The sequence below is a fragment of the Apteryx rowi genome, unplaced genomic scaffold (assembly GCF_003343035.1).
Source record: "Apteryx rowi isolate R43461 unplaced genomic scaffold, aptRow1 scaffold_109, whole genome shotgun sequence".
Classification (NCBI taxonomy): Eukaryota; Metazoa; Chordata; class Aves; order Apterygiformes; family Apterygidae; genus Apteryx; species Apteryx rowi.
In genome coordinates, this window is record NW_020447297.1 from 1164130 (window position 1) to 1170906 (window position 6777).

Below are 6777 nucleotides of genomic sequence, written 5' to 3' on the forward strand. Positions count from 1 at the left end.
TGTAACTTTTGCACAATGAAGTCCATTGGTCTTCCAATCTCTTTGCTCAATGGCATGGTAGACAGTGTCAGTTTATAATCTRTTTTCTAGAAAAAAACAGGATGAATATTTGCTGTTCTCTCCCATTGACTTCTGAATTCCTTAAAAAAAAAGGAAGAATTAAAGACATTGCTCTTGCCAATCTGACTAGAAAATGAATTAGTGGCAGCAAATAATAAATATTACATGTCTATAAACTTCTTGTCCCCCACCCCCTGATACTCATTCTGTCAAAGGCCATTTACTTTGTCCATCCTTGAAGACAACTCTTTTTGCAGTGTACTTTCAGGATCAGTCTCCTGTGACTGTTAAAAGCCAAWCAAAGTATAGGGAATAGGGCTGGAAGGGACTTTGAGACATCAGCCAATGCTCTGTCTAACCCCAGGTAGACTTGGTTATCACTGCTATAGATGTTTGTTTGGTCTTTTTCAAAAGATCTCCAAAGATGGAGACTCCACATTTTCTTCATTTGATTTATCCAGGCCTTTACTGATTTCTCTGTGAGAAAGACTTTTTCTTGATRTCCCATCCAAAACTTTTCTCTAGTAGCTTTAGCCAGTGACCTTTTGTCCATTCTGCTATGGACAAAATTATTCCTATCTCCTGTCCAAAGGCCTTTTTACAATACAGGACTCGTCATGTGTCCCTTTCATATTCTCTTCTTTTGGCAAAATGGTTCCTTTCTTTCTGACTTTTCTCTTTACATCGCAATTTCCTGGCCTCTTGTCAACCCTCTGCTTTCCTCTAGATTCACTCTAGCAGATCTGAAGCTTTCTTGAGAGGCAATTCAAAAGAGCTGATCATAGTCTTCTAGCTCTGGCCACATGACTGTCTAGCAGTGTCAAGCATTGCTTCAGGTAGGTAATAAGTGATACCCTCATTTGTACACCCCCAAAATTTACCTMTCCCCAATTCAGTGACTTGTATTCACCTTGTTACCTGGACCCTCAGATGCTTTCCTGGAGAAAAGGAAAGTGGATTTCTTTCTTCCTTTGATTTAAGGCACAAATTGAATATAACTAGTAGATAATGATGGATGATGATTCATGTGAGGACCATCTTTAGATCTAGCAGGGTCTTCATGAGCAACTAATTAAACAAAAAGTGAGAGAGAGAGCCATTTTAGGCCACACGGTAATCACATTTCTGTACAGCTGGGAAAAAAAAATCGATATTTTTTTGCTAGAAATTAATTTGCTTTTTGTCTGGGTCAACCTTTCACCTAAAAATGAAATAAAATATCTTCAGTTGAAAAATTTCAAAGCCTTTATTATTGATTCCAGATGACAACTAGCTTTGAAAATGAATGTTTATTCCATTCATCTATTGATGTCAAACCCAAAACAGAGAAATCAAGGGAGACCAGGAAACAATTGAAGATTCAAGATTTCTGATGAACTACACTAGAAATTTGAAAATGATCTTTTGTAGAACTGGTAAGAAATAGGGAGATGTTTTAAAGAATATTTTTATTCACCTTTTTGATAAAAAAATAATTTGGATTAAAATTTAAATTTGGCTATTGATAATTTCTGTGGTACAATGGGCAGTCAGTGGTGGACATTAGACAGTGGTTAATTAATGAACAAGTCAATCAAATAATCATTCAAAAATGTTTCAAAGGAGGACTTTTGTAAACTACCTGCCAGAACAAAAAAAACCCTTTTCTTTGTTTAACTATATGAAAATTAGCAGCCGTGACATTGAATTGCAGCCTGAACTTTTCAAAACAAGAAGATTGAAGGGAAACATTTTTACATATAAATAAAGAAATCAAGTAAAATATCATTAGGTTAACTGTTGGCCCTACCAAAGACAAAGGCAATAAATGTACGTGAGGCTTCCATTTTAACCTATAGTTTTTCAGTAACCAGCTGCCATTTGAAAAAGCTAAGTAGTCTATYGTCTGGATCATTCAAACTCGTCATGTTGCATGAGTTTGTGTTTTCCTATTTCTGCCTGAAAACACTTTCGTTTTTCCCCTCCTTAAGATAGGTTCTAAATACAGGACTGAAATGCCAAGATGCGTGTCTGAAAACATCACCTGACGTTCCCTAGGTGGCCGCAAGACACGGTTTCGAGTTTGTTTCAGCAGCTTTTGCCTTCTCTTAAAACCCGCCAYGGGCTCTTCTGCCCTGGCAGCATTTATGAGACACAGTGAGGGGGACCGGAGCGCAGATTTGTTTGGGGGGAAAAGTGCTTATTCCTAGTCTGGATCAGCTCCCTGCTCCAGTTCCCTGCCATGCCCACAAATAGCTCTGGCGAGGAGTAGGCAGCCCAAAGAAAGTCATAAGGGGAGAGGAAAGAGGCACTGAAGCTAACACTGTGGTCAAAAAAAAAAAAAAAAAAAGTATGTGAATCCATAGCCTTACTGCCAAGCTGGAAAACTTATCCCAGTGGAAACAAAATCAGTCAAGCACACCAACTGGTACAAACCCCGCGTATACAAGCGCTTAAACAGGTTTAACTCAATTTAGCTTGATCACAAGTTAATGTTGCACACTGTGCGTTTTTTCAGAACAGCTTCTATTAAAYGGCTTTTATATTTATTAAAATCCGTCTGCTCATTTCATACATGGTACAAGCAAAATGATCACCATTTTGCACTGTGTTGCTAAGAAAAAATAATAATTCATAATTTTGGCTTTTCACATTCTTGATCGTCAGTATTTCAGTGACAATGCAAGGCCCTATTTCTAAAATTTTTTGGAGCTCTCAATTGTCTAAAGTTCCATGGTCTCAAACATTCCCTTTTTCCTCAGAAACTAAACATTTAGCTGTCACGTCTGCACAACAAAATTGCCTATTCTTGGAGTTGTGGTTAAATGACTTAGGCCCAACCTTCCTCCCCCTCTCCTCCCACACCTTCCTTCTGAATTTCAATAGTTTTAAAGAATTGTCATGGCAATAGGAGCCCCTGGAGACAATCTGGAAGAATGAAATTTCCCATTTATTCCACAATAGGTTTGCCTTCAGTACTGCAACTTCACCATGATGGTGTGTGCCTGCGGGTCTGACTTTGGTAAACCTCAAAAGAAATCAGTTCCTGTCTCCATTTTCACTTTGTTTTGTTCTTTCTGATGTGACTATGTTCAGGACGAAATGTTGATTGTAGCCCTTTTCTCAATGCTAAATTCTGGTAGCTTTTCCTGGTCACGATCCCTGGGAAATATGACGCTGTAGCAGTGTCATCTCAAAAGCATTGACTATTTAGCTCAAACTGTTTACTTTTGTCTTTGGAAGCTCCCTGTTTCCTAAACATCCATAAAGTAAGTGGTTGTTACTGTCTTCTTTAGCTAAAATGGTAAGATTGTGAAATACTTGTTAGTAGCATTAAGGGTTCTTTCAGTTTTCCAGTGTCACGAGACAGTTTAACTTCATTAGTTGCTGTGGAAATGCTCTTCAGAAACATTGGGCCTTATTGTGCTTTTTAACGTTTCATTCCAGCRGTGAAATGTATCCCCCTCTCAAACACCTTGGGCTCAGGAGTCGGGCTGTGTCTGGCCTTGCATGTTGGTGGAAGAGGCAGTTCAGTCTCCCGTGCAAACTGCTGTAGTACCATGGTCAAGGTGTCAGGACACGTGTGTTTGAGTCTTGCTTAAGGCGAGTGAGGTGTGTATTAATGAGTACTGAGCCCTCAAGGCTAGGAAGAGACAAAGATAGCCTAAAGTAATTATGCCCTTGCTCTTACCGGCTCAGGAAATTTGACTACTCTGTCCAGTGAGGCCATCTGGCTTTGGTATATTGTTTTTACTTTCTTATGCCTGTTCACTGTATCACAGCCTCCAGCAACCAAATAGGGTGAACTGGATCCTACCAAACCACGCTCATTTCCATAGACATTTTTCAAAAATGATTTAAATAAAATAAAGAGCCACATTTCACCTATACTGGATCGATCTCTGTGCAACTTTCCTTGTGGTCACATGGAGGGGATCTTGCAGAGAGCAGAAGTGGCAAAAAACAAGTGTTTTAGAGCAGTTTGGTTAGGTTATTCTATGTGTAGGGTGAAGACTGCAGAAACAGGGGTGGGAGGGATGAGATGARGCAACAAACTGCCATGAAAGCAGATAAGATACTTCACAAATTAAGCAAGTTGGTAGCACAAGCTCATCTAAACCATTCTGCAACGAGCAGCAACCGAATCCTTGAGAGAACTGTGAAAATGTCAGACTCTCACCCTTGGAGAACATATGGGGAGAAGCACATTTCCTTCACTGTAAATTTGATCTCTCCTCTGCAGTTCTACCATCTTAAAGGCAACCTGCCAAAACTGGAAAGAACTTGGCAGAGAAGATGCATGCACTAAGGAGTACAATGATCACTGAAGTCAAAACAGTGAGTGGAGAGAAAGTATAATAATTGCTGATATGATGGTTGCCTCTACTCAGGAGAAATGTAGGAGTGGAACTGCAAGGGTGGTGATATTCAAGACTGAAAAGCTTGGATAGAACAGATAGGAAGYGATAACTTGTCTGTGTCTGTGGTTTACTGGTCCTTCAGATGCTCTTTTTGGTGAAATTAAGAAGCTCCAAGTTACGTAAGTTATAGAGGAAACTTTCCCCTCCCCCCCCCCGCGATGACAAAATAGTCATTTTTAAGGGAAAAAAGACCCATAAGTCCATTATTTTATTTTAGACATGCCCTTTTCCTTAATCACRAACAGCTGGAAATTTGCACAGACCAGTGGCAGTAGGAAGGAACTCGTTTTACTGGAATGTCTGTGCTGCAGAAATTGATGGAATAAAACTGAAAAGATACAAACCCCAGGTTTTCCAAAATGACCAGTGATCACGAGTGTTTCAGTGTGGTAGATTTCAGCACGAGACTCCCGTATATCAATAATGTTTACTGTTTGTCCCTGCAAAATGAAAGTCGTTTGAAATGTTTACATAGGACGCTCTATGTGCTCTGGTACATTGGAAAGCAGTAAGCAATGCCTTCTCCTTGTTTTTTTTTTTTTTTAGGCATGATTTCAACAGTAATGACTAAACATTTATAATGGTTCAGATGTGGTGACTGAAATGGAAAATTCTAGCCTGAGTATATTACAGAAAAGATGATGGATGCTCAGCCAAGATTTTTGCTTTATTCTGGAAACTGTGGAGAGGCAAGGAGAGATAACGTGTCAGGATGCTGCAATACAGAGCCTTCACTGACATGGGCTTGTGATCACAGCACCAGTCATTGCGGTTATATAGGATTTTCAAGGAATATAGTGATACTAAATATTGGTAAGACAGGTTGAACTCGTTGTAGCAGTCCTACTACTGAAAACATTTTGAGTAGTGCAAATGTTCAGGTTGCCTAACTGAACCTTCTCAAATGGTAATTTGAAGTAATCAGAAAAACACTGACGGAAATACTGTTGCCAGACATTATTTTGAAACTATGTGGCACACTGAGTTAGAATCCTGTAGATTTAAGTTCTCTTACCAGTTTTTCTTATAGCTTTGCCAGATGAAAAAGCAAATTTAATTCTACGGTCTGTAATTTTTCTGTGCTATATCTCCGCTGGAAAATCTCTCAGCTTTCAAGATTCTCTAGCTTCTGAAATGAGATTAGGGAAAATATGGGAGTTTGCCTATGATAGAAACACAAGTGTTCATTTAAGAAGCTCTAGAGTTTCATCCTCTGGAGCAACAGGATGAAAGTTGGCAGGAGCAACAATCTGATTTTGTTTGAGTCAGCCCTGTGAAAACATGCCCAATTTAGGCAAGGTATAAGGCTTTGGAGGGGAAAAAAAGGCCACCCAGAAAAAAACAAATAAGACAATCCTTATACATAGGCTGAAAGGAGACTGCCAACTTTAGTCCTCTAAAGACTCCTTCACCATTGCACGTACTCAGTCCCTTCACAGCTCCAACCCACAACCAAACCCTGGATACTTTGTCTCCACAGAKCATTCCAAGTGTGGTCTTTCCCTGCCCTTCCATGTGTAAGCACWGCTTTCCCTACAGGTGCTCCTCATGGCTGTGGTGACCCTAGGAGCTGGGAGGCTCCTTTATGAGGCCTCAGCATTCCCTTCCCAAGCTGTGTAGATAAGCAGTAAAAAGGCCACTTGATTTAGCTGCAGAAAGATGAGCTGGGGAAGATGGAGAAAATGGAGCGTTGAGGCAGGAGCAGGGATGTAGGATGGACTGTTGTGGGAAGATAGTACCAGGGGCTCAGAGTCAATTTTGAGGAAGGGCACAATATGGGGAGAGAATAGCAAAGACACTTTTAAAGGTATTTCATGTCATGTGTCATTGATTTTGCAATTTTAGCATTTGCTTGATGCTGGTATGGAACTTGAGGTTCCTCAAGGTAAGTCAGACAAAATTTTGCATATTTTCAGCATGACTAGAATACAGCTAACCTCATAACATGTAGAAGTTAACTCTGAGTGAGACTCTTTTTAGTCAATGGGGGGAAATAGGTATTTCTGGAGTGATTCATCTGACTTATCTTTTTCTTTCCTTTGACTACAGAGGAAGGTGACTAGCTCAGATTTAGATATCGAGCTTTCAGAAGTCTGAAGGTGAGATGAGTCCACTGTGAATTTTGCCTTCAGATCAATGTGCAAAATATGCAAAACAGTATTTGTGTTCTCATGCCTGTGGGCAGATTTGGGTCTTTATTTCAATATGTAGTAACATGGTCATTATATTACATAAACACACCGACACAGAGGTACATTGAAGCCACAATAAGAAGCATGTTTTATTGTAAGAGAATTGATATTAACAACACCTGCTA